The sequence below is a fragment of the Aulonocara sp. 'chitande type north' Nkhata Bay genome, linkage group LG14, assembly GCF_057382095.1.
Source record: "Aulonocara sp. 'chitande type north' Nkhata Bay isolate Kocher_YH1m ecotype deep benthic linkage group LG14, A_spYH_male_GT1.1, whole genome shotgun sequence".
Classification (NCBI taxonomy): Eukaryota; Metazoa; Chordata; class Actinopteri; order Cichliformes; family Cichlidae; genus Aulonocara; species Aulonocara sp. 'chitande type north' Nkhata Bay.
The window spans coordinates 24,602,752-24,630,733 of record NC_141357.1 but is presented as its reverse complement, the minus strand read 5'-3'; the positions used below and the strand labels follow the sequence as shown (position 1 = coordinate 24,630,733).

Below are 27,982 nucleotides of genomic sequence, written 5' to 3'. Positions count from 1 at the left end.
ATGCGCAATGCTCATTATAGTATAATGATTGTTTCCGTATAAGTGAGCCTGTACAATGGCTCATCTACTGTTAGGAGTGTATAATGTACAAAAGCACTTTAATTTCATAATAATAAAGAAACAAACCTTAACAACACCACATAGCCAAAAGATGAAATAGTCTGCTATAGGGCTGCCACAAACGATCATTTTGATAGTCGACTAGTCACCGATTATTTTTGCGATTAGTCGACTAATCAGATCATCATCCATTGGACGTAAAACTACAGCTTACTGCACCAGCAGCATCTGCTCATATAACTATCATTAGCTTACAGCTTTAAGTGTTTAAGGTCTGTGCTAACTAAAAATAAAGACAAGATGATAGTTTATTAAATTTTAATGAAATTTGCAGATTGTTTCGGTGAAGTTTAATAAACTCCTTGCTATCTAAAATATAACAGGACACTGGAGTAAATTCTCCAGCATCTCACACTTCTGATAATCAGCTGTCTGCTTGACGTTTATTCAGCTGTGATTAAACTATAACTTTAATCTCAGCCAAACTGATTTACTCAGGAACAAATAAAATACTAAAAAAAAAAGCCAAACAATAACATTTTAAGTTATCTAAGTGACTCATATATATATTTAACCTGAGTAGCGAAAGACGGCGGTGGGTTTGAAAACGATTTGCGGGGAGTCCGGTGTTCTCACGGCGCTAGTGAGCCTAGCCCCCGGCTCGCTAACGAGCTAGTGGGTAACAGACGTCTCCGAAAACGTCGGAGCGCTTTTGAAAATATGTGGTGTCTTGATAAACTGAGCAGATATTTGAGGTTTACACAGCTACATTCTCGCCTGAAAATATGTTAAACATTTATTTTGTGACCCAGAAAGAATAATAAGAGTAACATTAAAACTAACTAGCTGCTGCCATTGTTGGAAACTGCGCTGGGCCGCGCTATGAATTCTGGGACACAGCTGCTTCTTCTTCTTCTTCGGGGTTTAACGGTAGCTGACATCCTTGTACATGCAATGCTGCCATCTTCTGTTTCAGTCCGTTATTACACTCTTAAATCCTGCCACTTATTCCTGCGTCTTTTGTGATCTTACAAAGCTTCAAATGACGCGTCGACTATTAAATCAGTCGTCGACGATTTTGATAGTCGACGTAATCGTGACTAGTCGACAAATCGTGGCAGCCCTAGTCTGCTATTAAGCTCTAACAAACATGTAAACATTAGGCTCAAAGCTGTACAGTCAGCTGCCTGTTACGCCTTGAAAGATAACAGTGAGTTGCCCAACACTACATGAAATGTTAGCATTTATGAGACATGCAATAAAAACCTTGTGACAAAAATAAGCTGAATTTATAGCACTTCTTTAAGGAAAAAAAACACTGAACTGTATTGTGGGTGTACAGCAACACAGTAATTCCACCAGCGACAATTTAGTCTTGAGGGTACAAAGATCTCTTATGTGATGGTAACGATTCTTCATGGATGCCTGAACTTATCACAGTATGCATGAAGGGTTGCATGCAGTAAGTTGTGTGAAAGTAGAGTTCAGCTATGGCTAAGCAGCTTACACTTGGCTAAAACTTGCATACAAAAACTGCACAACCTTTTTTAGATCGCATCACTCACTGGGCCTCTGTCCCTCTTTCAGCATCTCTGATCATCTTTTTTAAAAAGGCCAATTTGTTCACCATCCCCACTCTTCCAGACAGCTCTCCCTTTCAGTGCCAGTGCCTTTGTTAATTATAAATCTCACCCTGCCGCCTTATTTTAACAGACACAAGGGGAACTACCCCAAGCAAGAGCATGAGATGAGGCGAGACATTATGAAAAGGAAGAAGGAGAAAGACATGGCTGACTGATCTGAATCAGAAGGTCAGAGAGGGAGAGAGGACAGATATGAGGATACAGAAGATTGTTTGTTTGGGGGGGGGGAGACGACAAAATAAGGACTGGGTTGCCTGGCTGACCTCGATTCTGCCATGACTCCTCTGTGCTACAAGGCCGGGAGGGGTGTGTGTGTGTGTGTGTGTGTGTGTGTGTGTGTGTGTGTGTGTGTGTGTGTGTGTGTGTGTGTGTGTGTGTGTGTGTGTGTGTGTGTGTGTAGGGAGGAGTCCAGACTTAAACCTACAATGACAAGGCTGCTGTTCTAACAATGCACCCCCTCCGATGAATCAGCCAACCCCCAACTGTTTGTTTCCCCTCTGCTCTTCAGTTTGCATTTGCAGGAAAACACAAAAGTATTCTGTTGTTTTGTGAATGACTAATACTGGCAAACAAAACTCAAACGCAATTTATTGGAATTTAAATTACATTTAATTTACTGGCTTTTGAAAATTCTGAAAATAATAATCTGGATAAAATATATTTTTTGCATTAATTTTATGTCTTGTGTTCCAAGAGAACTCATTTCCTTTACATCAGTGTGCTTTCCTGCCACCAAATCTTAATCTTCAGCTCATGCCAAGATAATGGAAAGGGACCCTTTAGTCAACAGACTATCTAGAAAAAAATAAGGACATAAAATAATTATGTAGCTGAAACTGTGGAAGGATCATAAACGATACAGCTAGAGCTGTCCCAAAGGACAATGATATCTCGGCTCGACGATCATCAAATCATTTTGAGCTTAATATAAATGTGCAATTGCAGAAAATTGTGTTATTATTTTGCCAGAATTATTGTGTCTCCTTAACTTTTTTCCTGCCAGGCATTTCTGTTGGTGAAAAAGTGCTGTATGTAAAAAACGTGATGAAGGGTGGAGGAGAGAAAGGTGACAGAAGGACAGCAGAGCTACAGACTTGTAGTAATAACTTAAAGAGACAGCATATGTAATGATCAAATATCGTTTTAGTTGCTCAGCTGATGTCTGTCCATGTATACTCACTAATTATGGTACATTTATCTCTCTATCAGCAGCAGTTTCTCGCTTACCAGTTACTGAGACAACACTGTTGAGTCTTTTTTTTGTACCACACATTTCAGAGCTCAGAAAACACTACTTTGGTGATAACACCGACCAGCGATCATCGGATGATCAGATTATGGAGCAGATCACCAAAACAAATTACAGCTGCTTTTATCTGTGAATCACCAGGTCTCTCACCCGGTCCACTTTTGGTAGTGTTTGATAGTGTTATCAGTTGGTCATCAGCTCTTTATTGCTCTCCCTGTTGCTGCTGTTTAGGTCTCATAGTTTGCAAAAAACTCCATCCCCATAGACATCAGGGTGGAGGCTGCAGGCCAGCAGGAGCTGGCGGTTGCCCGTACAAACTAGGCTTTAGGGTCAGAAACATAATTCCCAACCAGTCGGCCTTGTGTACCCCTAACTTCACCTCTTTTTCCCTGTATTTATTAAAAAAAAAATTTCATTTAGATTTAAAGACAATCCCACACACAAGCTTTTTAAAGTTCAAAAGTTTGAATAACTGCATTAAATAATTACATTTTAAACATTAGGGTCCAAAATAACCATAATGGAGCAGCCTTACTCATGAGTACTCAGCCACAGTGAAAGCATTGTGCACAATTTCGCTTTGTAAATGATGTGGTGGTCTACATTTCTCAGTGCAACCCATCCATGCATGTGAAAAAACAAGAGAGAATGCTGCACATAAAGAATGCAAGTAACTTGGCCTTATGAGCCTGTTTTATTGAGAGAGGAAGCCCAGCATAGCTGGGAGAGGATGGACAAGACTATAATCAGACCCCTGGGGCAGAGGCTAGCCCAGCACAAACTGTGTGTGAAAAGGGGGGTGCTGGCGTTGAACACTGGGAAGACAAACCAGGAGGCACACTTCAAACAAAATTCTCTACACTACATGGACAGATCCACACCCACATGAATCCACTTATAAGGCAAATAAAAACAGCATGCTGATACAAATAAACATAAATTTTCAAGAAAGATGAAAAGTGTGCAGATAGCATTTCTAGGCAGTAAGACAAAGAACAGCCGCAAGCAACAAACTATAAGCTCACTCTGGGAGGAGGATTTAAAGCACTAAGCTCACCGTTTTGACAGGAGACCCTGAGATGGTGTACTAAGTGGGTTAAAGCACACCCCAAGTCTCATAATCGCTCCAGCCCGCCCCCCTCCCCCTCCTTCTCCCCCCTCTGTCGGCCAACACCAGCCAAGGGGAGCAATTTCCAGTCCCACAGAATATTTGGAGGCCGAGGTAAAGAGTTAGATGAAACAGAAAAGACATGCACAAAAATGTGAACATGCAACTTCATCCAGACACCGCTGGAGACAAATGGAGGGCCATCACCAAGCATTCCTTACCCAGAGGGGGTGCATCTATCTTTCACAAGTGTCTGCTGCTCTTTTTCTCATAACTTCTGCATCACCCTCACTCTATTGCTGTCACTGATCCAGCTCCTTCTATTTCTAGGTTCAGGCATCAATTCAACTCGTTACAAATTAAGCTGTTTTCCTCACTCTAAGGAAGAAACTGGGAGCAATTCTTTTATATTTTATAAGGCATATTAAACAAGTTGACAATAACATGTCGTTACTCTAAATTTAACAAAAGCTTCTCAGGAAGGGGAATCACTATCCTCTAACTTCTCCTTACATAAACTCTCTGACCAAGCACAACTAATGACACTAAACAAGTGTCAGAGAAAAGCCAAACTATCGTCATTGAGCTTTCCAGTCGTACCCATTCACTCAACCTCAGTTACCAATTAAAATTAAAAGCTTGTAAATATCCTCCATGATGGTAGCTCTTTGCTCTCTGCATCCTATATTAGCTCTCCTGCTAGCTGCGCTAACACGGGACGATGTTAGCTTAGAACCCCCGGGCCTCGGACCGGTACCGGTCCGTGAGTCTTTTGGAACACACCCACGAGAGTTGAGGCTCAGGTGTGAAATGTATGGTTTTCAGGGTTTTTATCGGTTTTCAGCGTTATTTTGTTATCGCTTTTATCGTTAACTCGGTTTTCCTGGGTCTTTTCACGTGTGTTATGAATAAATCTTCTGTTTTTCGGTACCGGTACTAGTTTTATTTTGTTGTATTTATCTGCGACACCTTAAAGGCCGGTCCATGAAAATATTGTCGGGCATAAACCGGTCCGCAGCGCAAAAAAGGTTGGGGACCGCTGGCTTAGAATACCGAACTGACTTGAATAGATAGGCATTATAACTAGAGATGGCATGATACCACTTTTTTATGTCCGATACCGATATCATAAATTTGGATATCTGCCGATACCGATATTAATCCGATATAGTGTGTTTTAATCAACAAAACTGTTTTTTAAAATATCTTGCTGCATTTTGTATAAGTTCATACTCAAGTTTAAAACAACAACTACACTAAAGCTATTCTGTTATACCTGTATGCAAAAAAAAATATTTCATATTTCACATAAATAAATAAAAAATAGGGAACCACCCTCCACCTCATGATGCTTAATCGACGTAATCAACCTTAATTTGATGCAGTGTGGAAAAAAAAATGCACAGAAATCAATTATTTTTCAATATATTAAAATATTAAATAGATTCAACATCTTTCTTCAACAAAATTGCAGACTGCACAGATGGTACCTTCCCAAAGGAAAAAGTACTATAGCTTACTAGGGTATATATATATTAGACTTAATAGTTACTATATACAGTAATGGACTTCTATTCATTTTACATCAAATTAAAACTTTGGGTGTCAGATAATTATTTATTAAAAGCTAGACATTTTAAATGAGAATAAGAAAAAAAAGTATGTCTTTGTGCCCCCTTTTCCCTGTTAATGCCCTATCGGCCCCCCTGGCTAAACTTTGCTAGATCCGCCCCTGCACAGCTACCAGCGTCAGCTACGTAGAAAAAGATCCTGGTGTAGAAAGTAATATTAAATAAATTCTAACAACAGCTTATCAAGCTTAAATGTGCTGCTGTTGTTTATCCACTGGTTTCCTATTTTTGGTGCAAAGTGGGCCAAAAACAAACAAGAGAGACTGACTCGCAACAGAAAAGCCGATCAGCTGATCATTAAGCAGTTTCATGATTGAAGTAGCAGCAAGAAGAGGCAGTCGCTCCATATATCGTTTGTTAAGCTTAACGCAGGAATGCTTTACAAACATTCAGAGATGGACTTACACACTTGCTTTACTTCTCTCGGGAATAACTTTGTCGGAGATGAAATGGCGGGTTGCTAGCGAAGCTCCACATGCTATCCAGACCACCAACAGGTCCCGCATGCCACAGCCGCTCTATCACGTGATGCATACTGCTCCGACGTGCTAACGTTCTGAGGCGAGTTACGGCGTGTTGCAAGTTTTGTGAGGTGCTTTCGTGATATTTAATGGATCGGATTACATTTTTTATTTTTCTCCGATATCCGATCCAGTAATTTAGGTCAGTATCGGACCGATACTGATACGTAATATCGGATCGGTCCATCTCTAATTATAACTAGAATCTGATCTAAAATTATAACTAAAATATCTAAAATTTTACATTTTGGTGACCTTTTATCCACGAGTGTGACTTCAAGAATAATAAGGGGGGAAAAAAAACAAAAAAAAACATGCAAACTGTCAACTTCGAGTCCCTCTCGAGCATTTGTATGCACACACATGTGCGCACACAAACACAATGCCAGTAGCCAGACACTGTGGTAACATGAGCCTACAGTGAAACTGAAGTACTGCATCTCAGCAGGTCCCAGGCCCCACAGAGACCAGGCACTGTTTGCCTGCAGGACTGGTGAGCGCAAACAGAGTACAGTAGGTCCATTGAGACTGAGCTGAAACACAGAGCTGCAGAAAGCACTGTAGCTGTGAGAAAAGAGAAACAAAGACTGCAGCCAACAGCAAGGAAATTAAACCAGCGCAAACAGCAGCAGAGGTAAATCTCTAAGGTAAATGCATACTCTGTATTTGTTAAGCATTTGTATTAAGTGCTATAAAACAGCTTCCATATCAATGCTTCCTATATTCTCCCCCGCATCTATTCATTTAAATTTTTTAACCACTTCTCCACTTCAGGGTTGTTTCTATGCATTTTCAAAACTCTGGAATAGATGCTGAGGAAATGAATGATATATTTGTCAGACACAATGACCTAATAACCTAACTATTATACAGTTGCCTTGCTCTCCGATTCAAAGCTCAGTTGCTACTCAGTCATGGAGGTCAGTCAATTATCTGGGGTGTTTCCTCCTTTTGTCACACAGACTCCAACTCTGCTGTTCTGAACCCTGTGATGAGTTCCCACCCTGTTGTGTCACTCAACTGCGTCCCATTGGTCCTATTGGTCCTGGCTTCACTCACCTCAAAGCTAAGAAACGTTAACGCAGGAGCAGCCAAATCAGTTTCACTAACAATTATTTCACATTGTTGCTGCAACACATCGCACTCTGGTATCACATGATAATGATCACATGATGATGACGAGAATGTGAGCTCCCTGTGTAGACATTGTGCAATCAGAGCCTGCAGCAGGTGGAGAACCGGGGCTTTAAGTGGTCACAACCACTACCCCGAGTTTACCAAAGCTGCAGAGCAGAAACAGCAACCATCATCACTGGTCCACGACAGTGAAGTTGGACTCCATCCACAGGATGAGACTCACATGAGGGAGCGCTGTTATTCATTGTCACAAACTGAATGCAGTGTTACTTATTAATTTATTTAAGAAAACATGGCTGTGCCCCCCTTTTGCACACATATGCTCTCACCCGTTTCCTGCATCATTAACACCTCAAATACAGTCCAATTCTGCAAGAAACTCTGGATACTCTGAAGATGTTGCTCAAACATGGAGGAAACTGATGGGATAACAAATATTAATTATAAAGTCCTAGCATCCCTTTAATGTTTGTAATCATTTTGGTTATTTCTCTTGTTTTCTTAGTACTCTTCTCATTATTATTGTTGAGTTTCTTTGTTTTTGTACCACTTGTTCTTCTTACACTGGACTTAAGGTTGCAGTTGTGTATTAAACATTTACAAGGACATCTATTCCTGGCAAAGGAGAAGCAGAGAGGCAGGTGGTGAGTACAGTGAACGAAGCCTATTCAGAAGATATTATAAAGAGGGGTTTGTCTTGACTGAAGAGGATTACAGGAGAAGGTGTGGTTCTTCTTAACTCACAGTGGTATTGTGTGCATGTGTGTGGGCTTGTTTTACTATTCATTGGATTCTGAAAAGAGGAAGCCTACTATACTGGTGTGGACCTAGATCTTTATGGGGGCTAAAAATGCTGGGCCCCATAAGTTTAAATAGCTTTTCAGGGTTAAGACTTTAGTTGTGGTGGTAAAGATTAGGGTAAGGGGTTAACCCATGTATTAATGTTGCGGCTGGTTGTGTTTTTGACCTACCCAATAGGGTTCAGAGTCAACACAGGAACAGCGCAGATGCTTTGCTTTTAGAATCCAGAGGTCAAAATCTGCACTGCATTAAAACCACTGTGGTTCTAATGCTTAAGAAAATACTGTGATAATTTATGAATGGTTGTTTGTTTCAAGTCACACAGAGGAGGTGAGGAGGAGTTTTACTAGCTGATAGAGGTTTCAGCCTTTCAGAGCTATCTCAGGCATTTGGGCTGACAGCGACATCTCTGAAGTGGAATTAGGCCAATAACAACAATCAAACGGAAGGTGTGTCTGCTCCAACCATCCTCAAATGCTTCAAAGCATACTCACAACACAAGCACTGTACCATCGGATCACCATCATCACTTTCTTTCTCAAACTTGGCTACAGCTGCAGGGAAGGCACTGAGGGCAGCGCCACTGCCATTATTCTCATTCCTTACCCTGCAATCCACAGTCATCACGGTCCCGGCTTGAACTGATGTGGAGCTGTGTCACAACAAGCTAAATTCATGCAGAAGTCATCTCCCTTTCTCTCTGTGTTTGGTTTAAAGCGTGGCGTGAGTCCAGGGTGTGGTCCTACAGCCATGCATGCACTCACACTGAGCTGCACATGTGCTCTCCAAAGGATACAGTGCCCTATTTGTTTTCCGGGGCTAGGAGTTACGGTGTGGAGTGAAAACATTTAACTAATGGCATGAAGTTAAAGATTAAAAATAGGACAAAGGGGAGGGAAGGGTAAAGAGAGTTAAGAAGGAGCATTGGAAGGAATTATTTGACATTTTGGGCAATATTCAAGATCCCAGTTTCAACAACAGCAATCTTCGTTCTTTCTCCATTTATTTTTCAACAATACTTCTCCATCCATCCCTGCTTATCCCTTTCAGGGTTGCAGGGGGGCTGGAGCCTATCCCAGCTGTCTTAGGGCGAGAGGCAGGGTACACCCTGGACAGGTCGCCAGTCTGTCACAGGGCTGACAATACTTCTATTAATATAAATTTTAAAAAAAAAGACTATTATAAAGCAGAAAATGGTCTTCTTACCAACATGTCATAATTTATATTCAAACAACAACTTCATTTCTTTTTATTTTCCAAACATCAGGGGAAAAATTGCTTCTTGTCCCTTCAAAACCAAATAAATAAATTGTCTGTTAGCTCCACATTGTTTATTGTTAATGGCCTTTTGAAGATGAAGCAACCCAAATACAAACAGCCTTGGCTCTTGTTGAACTTCCTTTGATATGGTTTACTCATGGGTCACACTCTTCGCTAAATAGGTAAATCTTTTTGCCCAAATGCAATGAAACCTAACCTGAAATGAGATAGATTAATGTCACAATAGTTTGCCATTAACCACTTATTACATATTAATGTGAAGTGTGTGTTCACCATGAAGCGGAGATTTCTGTTGTCTTCATACCTTCATTCGTTTAGCTTATAATGGCAACAGGATATAAACTGGTATAAAAACCTGACAGGTTACCGTTTTGTAACTAGCCTTTTTTTTTTTTTTTTTTAATTTCAACACCACTACTCTTCCCGGATTTAACTTTCAACACTGAAATTAAGCCCATTTCCCCAAAAGTCAAACTATTTGTGAATAAATTAGCAGGGTAGGGGGGGAAACAGCGCCTCGGGGATTAGCACGGGGCTGCCAATATTCAAAACTCAGACGCGGGAACGGCTGAAGAAACGCAGCCATCTGCAGACAATTGTGCACACGAGGGAAGAGCATCTGGAGTAGTTAATGGGTGCAGGTAAGTCTGTGTTGAGGTGTTTGGGTTGAGATCAGCGACAGTCTGAGAGAAGTCTGAGACACACAAGGACAGAGAGGTGTTGTGAGTGCCTTTAGGGAGCAAATTGGTCAAGCAAGTTTCAGTCAGGTACTGTGAAAACACACACACACGCACACACAGGTAGCTCCAGCACGGTCTACAATGTAGACCGTCTCCTACGTCTACATTGTACTAAACCTTTTGTCTTTGTAATCATACTCATTAGAGAAAGAGGAGATCTCCTCCTTTATCACAATCAGATGTCACTCTATTCTTCTTTGTCTGTCTTTGTTTTAGTCATTACTGTTTCTCAGGTAAAGCCTCTCCTGCCACACTGAACTGAGCAGTTATCTAATCAGAGCTCAGCTGCAGAGGTCACGGGGAAAACACATAGACAAAAGGGAGGATAAATCCAGGGAGTGAAAGAGGAGAAGGAAGCACATGAACTGGGCCTTTTTTCTTCTTCCTTGCAACAGACCTTGCTTTCAGCCTCTCCCACGGTCTGTCCCTCATCCCAGGCCTCTGAGTTATCAGCTCACCCGTCTCCTCTCTCACAATGATAACAGCCTCTACTGGTGTGTGGAGAAATACTAACTTTTGTCACTTCCTTCACCCCTCCACTGCTCTCTGGCCGACTCCTGTGGGACAGTTAACAAGCCTGTCGCTGCTACATGCACTAACGTTTGCTGGAAAAACAACTGCATTGATCACTGCCTTTGGCTACAACAAACAATTAAGCAGAGAGCTGACACTTTTGACATTTTCCCTCCAATGTAAAATAAATTTGACCACATAAATATTTTCCACAGTAGTGCATGATCTAAATGCACTGAATGCCAAGTCTGCAGTGAGAGAAAAAGATTAAAAACAGCCAGGGAGCTACGTGTTACAATGAACGTGTTTCGAGGACTGGCATCAGAAGAACTAATTACAACACTGCTAATTTACTCGGGCACTCGAATAAACAGCACTTGAAGGCATACAAGTTTCCACATGTAGTGGCTCAGGAAAACTCTGTTCAGGCTCAGCAAAAAAAGCTAAGACAAAGATGATGTATGTGTGAGGGCAGGGCACAAGCAGGAGCCACACTACTATTTATGTTCACCTGAAAAGAGTTTATAAGAGGCTTGTTTAAAGCGTGTGACCACAGTTATGCATGATTTATGGTACTGCATTAAATCTATGGCAGGGCTCTATATCCTATGCCGCAACGTAGACACTGCACTTTTAGGTTGTAATATGCATTGTAAACAAGTACACTGATTAGCATAAGGATCATCTTTGTGAATCTCAGTGTAATAGGCTGCTATTGTGTCTAGTTTGCTCATTCTGCCAGTGGAGGCTACATAATTTTGAGTAAATTCAAGAGTCGGGACCAGCTACGTTTCAGTAAAATTAACTGTTGTTCACTGTCCACCATGGACAGGTCAGTTTGACTTGTGGTACCAAAGCAATGCGCACACATCAGTCTAGATGTCACAAGTACGTGGAGGGGGGGGGGGGTCAAAGAGATTTTTTCCAAAACCAAATTTGAGCATCAACATCATGAGATACATCATTATTTCAATAGCAAAACTGGAGTAGAGAAACAGAAACTAGATTTGTTGCCCTGGATGCTGGATCTGTTTTCTGATTATTCCCTGGAGAGACCTTCAAAAAGCAAATGCTGGGACAACATTCCCAGGGTCATATCACCACGTAGGATCAGTGGCTTATCAAAACAAGTTATTACATATCAATGTCTACTTTTTACCTACATCCTCTAGTCGTAAATATAAAATATTACATGGTTTTATCAAATATGTTACTTACTGTAAAAAAATAAAAAAATAAAAAAAATCTGCTGGTTTATATTGGAAATAAACTAGATGGAGCTTAATAAGCAGAAATCTAACAAACACATTAGTGTCTAAAAAGATGCCTTTGGAAATGGCAGCCTATCAACATAAGTTGATTGTTGACTACAAATATACATTTTTAAAGATGCATACACATACACATAATGAATACTCAAGACAACAAAAGGCGCCCGAGAGTTACAGAAATATACTGTATGTTTGCAAGAAATTCCCCCTCACACAGCAGACTAAATATATTGTCTGCCCTGCTGTAGCAATGACATAAACACATTATCATACCATACACTGTCTGAGCTGTGTAGACCAATGAACTAAATAACCTCCATCACAGCACCAAATCTGATTTTGAAATAAGGAGGGGGGAAAAAATGCACATTTTGATACAGTACCATAATAAAGTGGGACAAGAGGCATCCATGGAATGACCGCGCGCTATACTCAATTAGCATTAAAACAATGGCACCACAGTGAGCAGCAACAGCCTGAGACCTGAGCTGTGAAAAAACTGACAGTGGGAGAGACCACATGTATGTACAACAGTGTGTATATATGCATGTTTGTAAATTTATGCAAGTTTCTCGTCACACATGCCACAAAATGCCAGGGGAATATACCATGTTACTGTTGATGTTTCATGAAATATTTCAAATAAAAAACAAAAAATAAAACAACTTAAACAATCCCCACCTCATCCACCTATTCCTATACATGCGCGAGATCCTGTGGGTGTGGGTGTGTGTGTGTGATCTGCTGTCTCTGTTTTAAAAGGACATGCTGGTCACTAAAAGAAAAACATCCTGTGCGACAGAGGAATGAGGAAACATTCAAATCTCTCTACATGTTTCCTGATGCTGTTTGGAGAATTTGGAAGCAGCCTTGTTCCTCTCCGGAAACCAGGATGATCCAATCTTAAACTATCCTAACAATGAAAGGGCAGGGTGAGTCTCCAGGATTGCAGCTGCATGCCACAGACAACTCCACGGCCTCTTTCTGAAATGAATGTTTAGACTCATACCCTGTGAACTGGTCATTTATCATGATGACGGATCACAGGGTAAGACCATTTCTCTCCCTGATGCCTAACGGCTGATTCACAGCAACACTCATATTCACCACACACTTGCGTCCTCCTCAGAATACACTCACTTCCTGTCCAGCAGCTCAACTTCCAGCTGGCAGCACAGAAGGAGAAGTAGTAAAAAGGCTGATGAACACCTTCAAAGAAAGTACAGATCGAATTTTCCCACCAGAGGTTCATGGAGGCTACAAAGAGGCCAAAATGTGGTCATTCACACATCCATGTAACAAAGAAGAACTGACTCATTGTTGGGACATAATTGCCTGGAACACGACAGCCTTTTGTTGACTTTGTGATTCAGACAATTTACTGAGATGAAGGGCTTTTATACTTCCTCTTTTGCATTACCATTTTTGATTGCTGATTTCAAACACTCGGTTGTTAGTGTTGAGTTTCAAACTGTAAGACTAAAAAACAGATGGGTGAAAACTGAAGCAAAAATCCAGAGCTGATCTTACTCTAGTCCGGAGTAATGCCACTGTAACAAGTTCTGCATCTGTGAGAATGCAGGCATGGGACTGGGCCACTAACTTATTAAAATAAAATGAAAAGATTGTGACTTATTGAAATGAGATCATCAGGACAAAATAATTACTCTTGCGTTCATTTCACCAAGAAGCTTCTGTTTGGTTACTTGTTATAAATAAAGCACATCCCTTTTTTTCATAAAAGATGCATTCATTTATTTATTTTTTGCTTTGTAAAAGACCAAACTCACACATCATTTTCAGCTTGAGCCAATACAACTAAAACAGAACTTTTAGTAGGTAGGACAGGATGAAGGAAAGGTGAAGTGAAAGTTTGTTTAAAGGCACCCAAACAGGACATGAACAGCATTAGCATTGCAACGAGAGTCAATGTAAAGTGAAATAAATTCAGTGACTGTACAGTAATGGCAGCAATGATGGTCAGCATCATGACACAGTCTCGCATTTGGTTGATTGACAGCACGGCAAATTGGTTAGAGGGTCATCTAGGCTTGAACGTGGAATGACCACTAGCAACCAACCAACTGCAGCGACAAGGGAACCTTGGAAAGGATTTTCAGGTGTTTGCAGCTGCTTGTGTCTCCAAGGCCCCTAAGTCAGCCCGTATTTGGTGGCATCCAATACTTGGCTGTAAATTTCAGCTCTCTGTCACTCGACAGCTGTGTGGTCCTTTCTTAATGTCCGTCTGCACCATAGACATTATCATTGATATTACTGAAACTTTAAAATGTAACATCTTGTGATAACAGAAGAGGACTCTCTGCAGCAACATCTTAGCAAAGCTCAAGCTGGTGCCTTTGTGAAATGGGCTTCACTTCTTTATTTAAATATATTTGTTTTCCATTTTAATTAAATTTAAGGAAAAGTTTAAAGCATGAATTTCTATGGGAAAATCAGCTGCATGTTTATTAAATTAAGAAATAAAAGAAAAACTTTTATTAACAATATTGAACACAGTAGTCATGATTATGATTGTTGCTGTAATCTGCAACCTTACGGAGGGGTACTATCCAAATTGTTTAAACTGTGTGTCACAACAATACAAATCACCAAAGATCTATGCTTTTTCTAGGTTGGCTTAAAAAGTAACAACAACAACAACAACAACTACTCGTCCCTAGTGTGTGCAAGTTGGCCACGCATGCATCCAAAAGAGGGTATATCCCCACCCTAAAACAGACAGCAAGTGAACCTATGACCTGACGGGTGTTTGATGGTCAAGCTCGTGTGTATGTCAAGCGCATGGGATTAATTCACTCTGTCTCACTACATTAATAACAGATGGAGACACAATCAGCTGTTTCTTTATCCCGTCGTGCAGGATTTCCTGTTTCCAGCACATTTCTGGCATGCTAAATACAATAGAGCTTTTTGTGGAATCATACACACACACGCAGACGCCACCTGTCATCTCCACATGTGATGGCTCAGTTAAGAACAGATAAGAAGCAGGTGTAACAACATACTCGTTGTCTTAACGCTCTAGACATGGCTACCTGGAAATGAAGACATTATAGAGAAAAGTGTCTGCTGTCCCTTTCACCTCCGTGGCATTTCATATTAACGAGCAAGTATTTGAACGCTTTGGAAGTCTCTGGAACAAAGTCTTTTCCCTAGAGATCAATTGAATGAACTGTGCTTCTAGCATCGTCATCAGCATCACTCACCATCCTCATTTGTGTTTTAAAGAGAGGGCAGAGAGAGACTTTACAAAGGAAAGGGAGGAGAAGGAGTAACAGCTGAGAGCTCTTAATGTCATAAAGGTGAGGACATTCAGTGCTGTTCAGGGATAAAGCAAGTCTATAGCCAATTGGTGAAGCTATTCCTATTTTTCATGCGCTCAGATTTAATGTAAGAATTCGGATAATCCTCAAAAAATTGAATCCAGTTTTCTAACACTCATGTAAATCTTAGTCCTTCTCTGTTTCAAAAAGGACAGATCTAAGTGTTCATATTTAAACTCACTGCCTTTCAGGGCTAAGTACAGACTCTTCTGGAGTAGATATCCATTTATAAATCTGTAGCGTGGCCTTCACTTTAAATTACCGAATGGACTGCATTACAGTCTTGTGAAAATCACTCTTTATGTACAGCACTTTATCAGGTTGTCTAAATGCCTTTGTAGCCAGTGGATCTGCTTTAACCCTGTCACAAGCTGAGAGTTAAGTCAGTAACACTATTTAAGTGTTTTGTGGATGGACGATGTGGTTCTCTCTCTCTCTCTCTCTCTCTTTCATTCTCTCACTCTCCCCTCTGTTACCAACGATGACCACGAAGCGGACGCAGGCCAACCTGTGGCAAGACAGGCCTCCTCAACATCTGGGTTTATCCTCGAGCTAAAACCAACAGGCTATATTTACCCGAGTCAAACACATTCAGAGGAGAAAGATGGAGCCTAGGACATAGCCTGTGCTGCTAAAAAGACCTCTTTTAAAGAAAGAAAGTGGCACATCTCATATATTTACACCCAGGCCTGTGATTATCTGATTCATTCTCTTCTCTGACAAGAAGACACAGATGGGTAAACAACACCTTAAGAGAATTTGACCACTGAGGGAATGAGAAAAAAAAGAGGAGGCAGTTTTCACAGATCAGCTGCCTTCCTAGAAGATGTTTTATCACTGCACAAGAGGCCATAAAGCAGAGACTCATTTCATGTGCACCTCCCTCTGTAAATCTCTGGCCTCCTGATACCATCATGAATGCTGACTTATGGACAAAACCCTTGAGGGAAAATACATCAAAGAGAGTGGAGGGGGGTGGGCTGTAATGCTGTCACTCATCTAATGCTATTTGATATTAAACTGTACACCTGAACTCTAACACAGAACAACCATTCAGCATGTGTTTATGCACAGTATCTAAACAACTTTCATTAGGTTTGCAAACAAGAGCTTGTTGCATACACAAAGATGCTGCTGAGTCCAATCTACATGTATATAAAATGATATATATACATTCATGTATACAGAAATATATTTTCAGTTAGACAAAAACATGTTCATGCTGACTGCTCATAGAAACTGTGACTTAGCACACTGTAACCACAATATTACATAAAACTACACTACATTACATCATTATCAAATGAAATGCAATTTTCTGTCCTTTCTGTTGAACTCACACTTATTACACCCACACAATACCTCTACATTTCTGTCCTCCTCTCTCTCTTATTGCCTCTTACTATTCTACCATATATGTACACACATCTGTATGTTACAGATTACTGCTCTGCAACTGTATTCTACCTTTAATTAAATCTAACTGTATTTTAATTGACTGCACTTTCCTTCCACACACACCCCCAATCCCCATGTACCTGCATCCACAAGGTGCCTGCTACATAAAGATTAAAACAATCTCTGTCGAGACATTTCAACTTATTTGCATGCAGTGTAAACAAAAATGAAATTGATGGTTGCTTGTTGAAAACACTACAGAGGATATAGAGCAATGGCAAAAAGCCTAGAGATTTCTATATATGGATTCACAAAGTAAATACAGGGTGTAAAGGTGCTTTTAGACAAGACGCACTCTGAAACACACTTTTTAAATGGCTCGCTCGGTTTGCTGCTGCGCTGAGCAAAAGAGCAACTCAGCTTTTAGACGCTTTACGCCAATACAAATGAGGCATCCAGCCCTCAGCAGCAGCAGGCAGGGAAGGCAAAATGGGAGAAGTGTTGACACCTGTTTCTGAGTTAACCCTGTAGCTTTATAGCAGGCCAGACCCCTGTCAGGTTGAACACTGCCGCTCATCTTATGACAGCTCGATACCACATTGGATTTGTGGTCTAGCTGCACATACTATCCATATGACCCTCACTGCACACTTAACTGCTAGGGGTGCAACGATATTCGTATCGATATTGAACCGTTCGATACAGTGCTTTCGGTTCGGTACGCATATGTATCGAACAATACAACATTTGTAATTTATTTTATCAACTTTCCTTCTGACGATGCTGTCTGTGTTGAGCGCTCAGTGAATCTGCGTTCGACTACTCCGCCTAGGCTGCACTGTCGAGCGCAGATCCACTGAGCGCTCAACACAGACAGCATAGTCAGAAGGAAGAGCGCAGGGCACCTCCCCCACCCTCATTCAGATCTGGCGTTTGGAATTATTTTGGTTTTCATGTGACGTATGACCCTGAAGGTAAGCGAGTCATGGACTAAAGTAAAACAGTATGTTGGATGTGCCATGCAATGCTCAATTACATGGGTGGGAACTAGTGTGTTAGCGCAGTTAGCTCGTTAACGTGTTGGCCGTCTAGCCCCATGCACGGGGCGATCCGCGGTAGCTCGTTAACGGAGATTTGCCGTGTTGTGGCGTTAAGGTCATTTCAACGAGATTAACCTGAAAGCACTAGTGGGAACACAACGAATATGACTGCACATTTACGCCGACATCATCCTAGTGCAAAGACAAAAACAACAAGCATGCTACTAACTTTAGCCGAGTCATTTAGACAGCTGTTAGCACATGATTCTCCTTATGCTGCTGAGAATATAGCCCAGAAGAAGCGGATAGTATAGCTTTTATTTTGGAAAGAGACATTTCTCTGTAATAAACTCTCTTTTCCAAAGATGCATGATTCCTCAATCAGATACAGGGCTTGCAATATCGCTAGCCTGACGTCCTGGGGCTAGCGATTTTTTCAGTCGGGCTACCAAAATCTATCTCTTCCCTGCCCGTCGGGCTATTGTAGGAAGGAAAAATATATGTCAATGCTTTTACATTCTTTCAGAAATGTAGCTGGGTAATTATGTCATTGGCATCGGTGAGCCACTGCCAATATGTGACATATTGAAATCGCATTTGAATTTGCGCTTGTTTTTTTGCTTTCACTTTGCAATCGTGCGAACTGTGTATAGAGAGCGACAGCACTGATCTGTGAGTGATGATAATTTGTGCACCAATTCCTCTGACATCGTCTTATTAATCGTTAGCTTACTATGCAAACATGACAAGTGAAATCTCCCGCAGCAAGCTTAAACATGTGAGAGGTTGATCGCGCAGAGAATCGCTGAGCTTATGTGAGTGCGTGTGTAAAAGCAGCAGGATTTATATTTGACTACGATGACCTGGATGACTGAGAACCTTCACAGACAGATATATATTTTAGTTCTGCTGAGCCAAATAAGACAGGTCAGGGTGAAGAAGTGACAGCCAAAGAAAAGCTTACCACAAAACAGAGAAGTTATGACAAATCAGACTATAAGGCAAAAAGAAAGTGCAGCTTTATGGTTTCATGGACAAAAGAATTTCTGTGGCTGCAATATGACAAGCGAAATAACCAGGGCTGCACATAAGAGGTCGGCAGCTGCGCATTCGCTGTCAAAATAAAAAACACGCACAAGGGTTAGGGTTAAATTTAAAAACTGTACTTTTGAGTTAAAATATATATTTATAATTTTAATAAATGACAAATTAAAAAGGCATGAACATTTTTTTTGTATTGAAAAAATATCGAACCGTGACACCAAAGTATCGAACCGAACCGAACCGTGAATTTTGTGTATCGTTGCACCCCTATTAACTGCACTTCTTGTGCTTTTTCTCTTTTCTTTCTTCATTGGAGAAAACGTGGACTACAACTGAGTAAATATTGGCTTTGTTCAAGTTTTCCTTTGCTTACATTTAAAAGTTTCTAGCATTTGTGTTGAGGATATATACACATATATGTGTATTGGCCATTTATTTGTGGGTTGTTTCCCAACAAAGTAAAATATTTTGAATCTATGCAGAAGAAAAGACATTGTATAGAGGAAGTTTTTTGGAGATTTTGTTTGGTATTATATTACATTATTCATTTTTAAGTAACCAAAGAATTTAGCCTTTTATTTTGTTTGCATTGTTCTGTGACACTTAAAACTTTTGACTGATCTGAATTAGGGCTGCCACAAACGATTATTTTGATAGTCGACTAGTCACCGATTATTTTTGCGATTAGTCGACTAATCGGATCATCATCCATTGGACATAAAACCTACAGCTTATTGCACCAGCGTGCATCTGCTCTTATATAACTATCATTAGCTTACAGCTTTAAGTGTTTAAGGTATGTGCTAACTAAAAATAAAGAAAAGATGATAGTTTATTAAATTTTAGCAGATTTAGCAAATTTGCAGATTGTTTCGGTGAAATTTAATAAACTCCTTGCTATCTATAATATAACGGGACACCGGAGTATATTCTCGAGCATCTCACACTTCTGATAATCAGCTGTCTGCTTGACGTTTATTCAGCTGTGTAAAAACTATAACTTTAATCTCAGACAAACAGATTTACTCAGGAACAAATAAAATACTGAAAAAAGCCAAACAATAACATTTTTAAGTTATCTAAATGACTTATATATCATGTTTAACCTGAGTAGCGAAAGACGGCGGTGGGTTTGAAAACGATTTGCTGGGAGTCCGGTGTTCTCACGGCTCTAGTGAGCCTAGCCCCCGGCTCGCTAACGAGCTAGTGGGTAACAGATGTCTCCGAAAACGTCGGAGCGCTTTTGAAAATATGTGGTGTCTTGATAAACTGAGCAGATATTTGAGGTTTACACAGCTACATTCTCGCCTGAAAATATGTTGAACGTTTATTTTGTGACCCAGAAAGAATAATAAGAGTAACATTAAAACTAACTAGCTGCTGCCATTGTTGGAAACTGAGCTGGGCTGCGCTATGAATTCTGGGACAGAGCTGCTACTTCTTCTTCGGGGTTTAACGGCAGCTGGCATCCTTGTACATTCAGTGCTGCCATCTCCTGTTTCAGTCCGTTATTACACTCTTAAATCCTAGTACTTATTCCTGCGGCTTTTGTGATCTTACAAAGCTTCAAACGACGCGTCGACTATTAAATCAGTCGTCGACGATTTTGATAGTCGACGAAATCATGACTAGTCGACTAATCGTGGCAGCCCTAATCTGAATTAGGATTTAATTTTATAACATATACCCATGTTATTTATCTGACATACAACCGCATAACATTTTACAGTACATTAATTGTAATGTTTAACTTCTGCCAGAAAATGAATAGTATTTAAATGAAAATTAACTTTAGGAGCAGAAACAAACCTTCAGGCTTGAAAAACACCATGATAAAGTCCAGTAACACTGTTCAAGGGTTTTTACCGAGATGATAAAAATGACCATGACAAGCCCTGGCAAATGGTAAATGAACTGGTTCTTGTATAATGCTTTTATACTTCAGCACGCAAAGAACCTTTATACAACATGTATTCACATACATGTCTAAGTCCTTTCTATCCAACAGTCACATACATTCACGCATCAAGAGAAACTCAGAGTTTCTCTTGATGCGTGAATCAAGAGAGACTCAGAGCCAAGGATACTTTGGCATGCAGACTAGAAGAGCTAGAAATCGGACCACCGACCTTCAGATTAGTAGATGTCCTGAATAAATGGTGAAAGAAATGCACTTTTTTGATGGAAAAAGAGTTGATGTACAAATTGTTTTATCTGGAAGGTTTATTATTTCAAAAATAAGAAATCATCACCAAACACACACACACACACACACACACACACACACACAAAACTACACTTTCGGTAAAACCACCTGTTGATCACAGTCAATTAATGCCCTCACCGCAAGCTGGGTGGAGGCTGTGATGTCAGGTGTGCTGACGTGCGCAGATCCATTCAGATTAACTGCCAGCACTGGTTTAACCTGTGTCACAGTGTCGGTTTATAAAGGCTATAAAAAGACTATGAGCCAGCAACAAACACAGAATGCAATTTGAAATACACTCCAATAAAGAACAGAAGACAGTAGCTAGCCCGAGTTCTAGTTAAAGACCCACTTTAAACACAAACTTATGCACATATGCAGCATCACTGTGGAACCTGACTTAGACCAGATGGCATCCATAGCCTCAAGGTTTGTGCTCCCTCTCTGTGACCTATCAGGATACACCCAGTGATTGTGATGGATGTCATGTACACAGTGAGCACACACAGTTATTCACTTCTATTAACCTCTATTTAACTAAGACGCCTTGAAGGATTAAAAAGAAACCTGGCAAGAGATTTTGCGTTCTAAAATTACAAACGGCAGGAGGACGGCCAAGGTGTCGCGGCTAGGAAAGAGAGCTACAACCATTGCTGATGCCAAAACGCAGCTTTTACTGGTGTTAAAAAAATAAAAAAAAATAAATCACGATCTTGGAAAGATTGCTTTGTTCCTCCCACAGATGACCACGACTGCATGGCCATGAGTACGTTCCTTGAAATCTTTGTCAAGAAAAAAAGGAAAAGGGGAAAATCAACAACTGATGAGTAGGGCTGCCACAAACGATTATTTTGATAGTCGACTAGTCACCGATTATTTTTGCGATTAGTCGACTAATCAGATCATCATCCATTAGACGTAAAACTACAGCTTATTGCACCAGCAGCATCTGCTCTTATATAACTATCATTAGCTTACAGCTTTAAGCTTTTAAGGTGCTAACTAAAAATAAAGACAAGATGATAGTTTATTAAATTTTAATGAAATTTGCAGATTGTTTCGGTGAAGTTTAATAAACTCCTTGCTATCTAAAATATAACAGGACACTGGAGTATATTCTGGAGCATCTCACACTTCTGATAATCAGCTGTCTGCTTGACGTTTATTCAGCTGTGTAAAAACTATAACTTTAATCTCAGACAAACTGATTTACTCAGGAACAAATAAAATACTAAAAAAAAAAGCCAAACAATAACATTTTAAGTTATCTAAGTGACTCATATATATTTAACCTGAGTAGCGAAAGACGGTGGTGGGTTTGAAAACGATTTGCGGGGAGTCCGGTGTTCTCAGGGCGCTAGTGAGCCTAGCCCCCGGCTCGCTAACGAGCTAGTGGGTAACAGATGTCTCCGAAAACGTCGGAGCGCTTTTGAAAATATGTGGTGTCCTGATAAACTGAGCAGATATTTGAGGTTTACACAGCTACATTCTCGCCTGAAAATATGTTAAACGTTTATTTTGTGACCCAGAAAGAATAATAAGAGTAACATTAAAACTAACTAGCTGCCGCCATTGTTGGAAACTGCGCTGGGCCGCGCTATGAATTCTGGGACACAGCTGCTTCTTCTTCTTCTTCTTCTTCTTCGGGGTTTAACGGTAGCTGACATCCTTGTACATGCAATGCTGCCATCTTCTGTTTCAGTCCGTTATTACACTCTTAAATCCTGCCACTTATTCCTGCGTCTTTTGTGATCGTACAAAGTTTCAAACGACGCGTCGACTATTAAATCAGTCGTCGACGATTTTGATAGTCGACGTAATCGTGACTAGTCGACAAATCGTGGCAGCCCTACTGATGAGTCACCTCTGCCAAGATAGAATGCTGTGATTCAACAAAATGTTTACAGGCGAAATAACTCAGGTGGCCCACATTCACCTCCCTTTGAAGACAGCAGTCTTTGTTCCTGCAGCTGCATGCAATGAAACACCAAAAATATGTAGCAGAAAATATAGGATGTCTTAAAAGATCACAGACTGAAAGCAAGAGTTATCTGCTACAAACTGACTCCTGTAGGCGCTTTGCAACAATCCTACATGGGTCATGGGTTATGAGGTCAACGCAAATTAACATGATATCATTGCTTTAAGAGAAACAAAAACATGCTTAGATAGACCCAAAAGACCATACAAGACTTTCCAAGCCCATGTCACACTCAGCGAAACGTATTTTAGATAAAATGCATGCAGGTGAAACACATGAATTCTTACAGCTGTATCAACATATTTTGATAGGAAAGGTGAAGTTTAAACAGTTAATGCTGTATGCAAAATGCAGCTTGCATACAGCTGTTGTTGTTTAGTTGGCTCGTTGTCAGATTTCTGGTGATGGAGTGTTGCATCTGCTGACAATATTGAGCATATTATGCATGTGGTTGCTCTGTAGCTACATACATATAACGCCGTTAGGCAGAACGACAATGTCTATCTACACCACTGTATTCAACAAGGCAGCTTCCTCATAAGCATAAGCTTATGAGAATGCTGTTATTGGAAGACATAATTAATACATGGATATTTCAGAGTATCACTTTCCCCCCTATCAAATAACCCCAAAAAACAAATGACTGTAACTTTAAACTACAACGATTTTCAGCTCCAAGACAACAAACTTCAACAGCCTTTTTTCTGAAAAATCTCTTTCCTTACAAAAAACCCCAAACAAAACAACAACAACACAGCTTTAGCTAAAAGTTGCTAATTCACTTTAGCTTCCTCATCCCCCTCATATTGTAAAGTTATTACTGAGGCATGTTCACAGATCAGAGACATCATTATCAAGTTACTACTCTGGCACATGAAAAGGGTCAGTTCACACCAGTGGCTGCATCCCCCTGTATACAGGTTCATAAAAGGTCCCTTAAGCAGCTCATCAAGAACATTTGGTGTCACAGTTTTTGCATTTGAAAGAATACACATCTCCCAAACAGGCGGATATACAAATAATTCTAAAATAAGACTGAAGGTCGTTAATGCAATTTTTTTAACACAACTTCACCCATCTGGAGAAAAATGAAACCAAGTATAAATATTCCATGGCCACCTTTAAGCAGTATTACAAAGTGGAAGTGATTAGGAACCACAGCAACTCAGCCACAAAGTGGCAACCACAGTTGACAGTTACAGAGTGGGGTCACAGAGTGCTAAGAAGCATAGTGTGTGAAAGTCACCAACTCTCTGCTGACTCAATGAGTTTCACACCCCCTCTGGCATTAAGATCATAACTTCAACGCAAACACTTTGACAGTTGATTTGAATCTTTACAGAGCCTACGATGTAACCTACGTAAGTGGCCAGTGCTGTTGCCAGCATGCTTGCGCATCTGGTCACGTCCCCAGTGTTTTATACATGCCACAATAGAAACAAATAAACTTCTGGCTTGTTTTCCCCTCCTGGGTCCCTTCTCTTTAATGTGGGTATTTTTTTTTTCTTCCCAGAGGCAAACATTTATCCCTCAAGTTTTTCCACTTCTTTGTACATCTCCTCAAATCCACTCCCATAGGTTTGCCAATTTCCCTTCAAGAACTTACTGACATGCATGAGTTCTTATATTGAGGCTATGACTGTTATCGTCGCAATGATAAATTCAAAAACTAAGGCTAAAAAGTAGGCGGAAATACATAAGACGAATCAGCTGTAATGAACAGCCCAGTCAGTCAATAGTTGCGGGCTGCATCAATTCAATATCCAGTTAAATTTCCAGAGAAGTGTACGCCAGGTTATGCATAGCGTAGGGTTTCAAAGGGGTTTGCAGCTAAGATGTACCTACAGCACTGTAGGCAATATTTAATTTTAATTTCTTAAAGCTTTCCCTCTTATATTTAAAACAACCACACTTAATTGCCCCTTGGGGATAAATAAAGTCTCTCTGATTCTGACAATGGATGGACAAGCAACTGCTTTTATGCGTTGTCGTTAGCAACAACGATCACGTGGCTCCATCCGCTTGTTTATTTTCCACATAAACCTTTCACAATAAAGCTGAAGATCCTGTTGAGATTCTTCAAAATAAAATGAATCACGTGAAATAGTATGCAGAGTGTTTACGGATGAGCAAAAAAGAGCCACCAGGTTTCTTCACGCCAGTCGAGTTACCCAAGATTCACAGAATTTACAGAAAATGTAAAATTTTTGTGCTATATATCGTTGTAGGGACGATAAATGTCTTATATCGGGATATGAGATTTTGGTCATATTGCACAGCCCTACTCAAAAATCTGTCAAAAATGTTTTAGTATGACTTTGGTAAGCTACGAAGCCGTACTGCTTGATGGATTGTCAGAGCATTATGGCTACTGTAATCAGGAGCCTCACAGACTCAGAGTAATCTGGGTCCAAAAAAGTCTGTCCTCTTCAGGTCCCAAAGTCAAGCGAGCACTGCGGCATCACTCAGAGTTAAAAACCGTCTAAATTCTTTCATCTTTAATAAAATGATGAGCGTTGCTGCTTTACTAGGTGTAACAATTAAGTTTAACATCCCGGCATCCATGAAAACAGAATGTATTAAATTTAATGGAGTTAGAAGTTAGAAGCAGGAAGTTAGCTCGCTAGTTTCCACATAAACATGATATAGCATGTTCTGACTGAGAGATTTCCAAAAAAAATTAAAACATACAGCTCTGCTATCACTTCCAACATAAATGAAGACAGAAAACTAAAAAGCAGTGACGTTTGTAGGGTTACTGAAATTTGGCTAGCTGGTATATAATGATGCGCTACGTGATCGCTAGCGACACAGCTATGTTAGCATAACAGAAACACAGTGAAGCTGGAGGATGAATGCTAACCTCAACAGAAATTAATGTGAGGGTTCCTGAGGGTTGGGGACAAATGCAATCACATGGCAGGATGCTGTAAACGGACCAAACGTCAGTCAGGAGAACAACTGAGATAATCCATCCACAATACGAGGTTAGTCATTAATATACTGCAACAACATGGGAATAGAGCAGCTGCAAGAGAATTCAACATTAATGAATCAGTGGTACGGAAGTGGCGTAAGCAAGAAGAATGAGTTGAGTAAAGTTTGTCTTATCTGACTGTTTTGTTCCGCTTAATGCGCCTTATAATCCAGTGCGCCTTATGATCCAAAAAATACGGTACCTTCAGGATGAACTAGAATGGGGGCCTCTGCTCACAGAAGTGTCTGACCTGACAAATTCCCAACAGCATCCTCCAAAATCTTGTAGAAAGATTTAAAAGCTTCTGTAGGTATTATGTGTAGGTGGCCCAATACATATTGAGTCCATATATTGTATGTTAGGTATATTTTAATTATACAGTTTCATCAGGTTTGCATTCACCATTCAGTTTCTATTTATCTTATACTGCGAAGAGGGTACATAACTTTTGCTCAGTCGATAACTATAATGCATTTTGGATTCCCAGCTAAAGCAACTGCCTAATATTTTCCTTGACCAAAAATAGCCATTGTGCTTAGTTTGGCTTTTAATATGCAAGCTTTCCAAACACCCATGGAAAGGATGAAAACAACGGAAACACAGATCACTGAATGGCTGACTCTTGCAGCTCGGTGTACATCCACTGATCAAAAACTGTATTTACAATGAGGAAAACCATGTCGTTACTACAGTGAACAGCACAGGCAACATCCAATCCTGATTTCCCCTTAAACTGGACGTGAAATACAGGATTTCCCCAATAGTACAGCAAACAGTGGGCAGTACAGGATAACCAGGTTAAGGCATTGGCACATGATTCTCACATTTTCCTGGTAATCATTATTCCATTAGTTCCAGACGAGAGGCGACCACAGCAAATGATGCCTTGAATATGTGCAGTGCTGCCATGCTCTGCTGCTCTTGCCCGACAAAATCCATCATCCTCATACTCGACGTGTCGTTTTCTGAGGGCTTTGGGGGTGGAGGGGGTACAGCAGCAACACGGAGGATCTCAATGAAAGGGAGATGACACACACACTGAGGCATTATCATCTCCCATTCTGCGTACACACAATCGACTAAGCACACACACAGAAGCATGCATATCTACAATGCACTTACAAATCCTGCACACAGGTCCTCTGACAGCTGAGCGTCTGCATGCACACACACGCGTAAGCACAATCAATTAAAACGTGTTGCATACCCTTTCATGACAAACCACTTCCATCTACAACTAATGAACTCGTCTCCCCACCCCTCCTCCTTAAATATGCGGTGCAGCCAAAATATTTCCCATGCCGCTCATGCTGGATCCAATATCCAGCCAAGGCAACTTCCGTTTGTAGGAAAAACTACTCGAAATTCAAAGCTCGTCCAGGCTAACTAGCTGGCTCCCAAACAAAGCTCCCATTGTCTGGAACTTGTAGTTTTACCGTTTTTCTCTTGGCCCTCGCAACTGTGATTAACTCAGGTACGAAAAACTACAAATCCGAAGTCTGCAGAGCCCCATGAGCATGCGCACTGGCCCCTTAAGGATCGCGAAGGTTGTGGAATATTTTCTCCTTAATAATTTTTGCGTGCAGCGGCACATTTGAGAGTATGTATATACTTTGCTGAGAAGCTGGAGGTCAAAGTGGAGCACGGACCCGGTGAAAACGGCTCCTGGCGGGACTGAGAACCGCGACTGAGCCGTAGTAAAGAGGCTGCTCTCCGCATTGACTGAAGTTGGTCTGCTCGGCTCGGCTGCCTCTCCTCTCAATGTTTGCTTTGGCTCACTAACGTTCACTTCGCTCGCCACTTTTCAGCGCTTTTGAATATCCCCGGCTGCTCACCCAAAACTGCTCAGTGAAAACCAAGAGAGCACACACGGCTTACCTTTCGCTGCTCCAGGGTTTCCGCTCACTTCCAGCTCCGTTAAAATAATCCTCCAGACATTGTGGAAACAGCCGTTGCCCGACGGTCTGCTGCCTGTTCACCAAGTGAGACGTTGCCAAGAATTCTCAACCGAAACCACGGCGAAGCTGCGCCCGCACT

At 40.7% G+C, this 27,982-nt stretch overlaps 1 protein-coding gene across 2 annotated transcripts in view; it reads right to left on the bottom strand.

Annotated features, from left to right (window-relative positions):
- Positions 1 to 27,982, bottom strand: part of sipa1l3 (signal-induced proliferation-associated 1 like 3) — an 89,613-nt gene extending 61,631 nt beyond the window's left edge. For both annotated transcript variants that reach the window (XR_015124696.1, XM_086261721.1), the window contains exon 1: positions 27,824 to 27,982. The gene's annotated coding sequence lies outside the window, so the exon portion shown is untranslated. The remainder of the gene's footprint in view (positions 1 to 27,823) is intronic.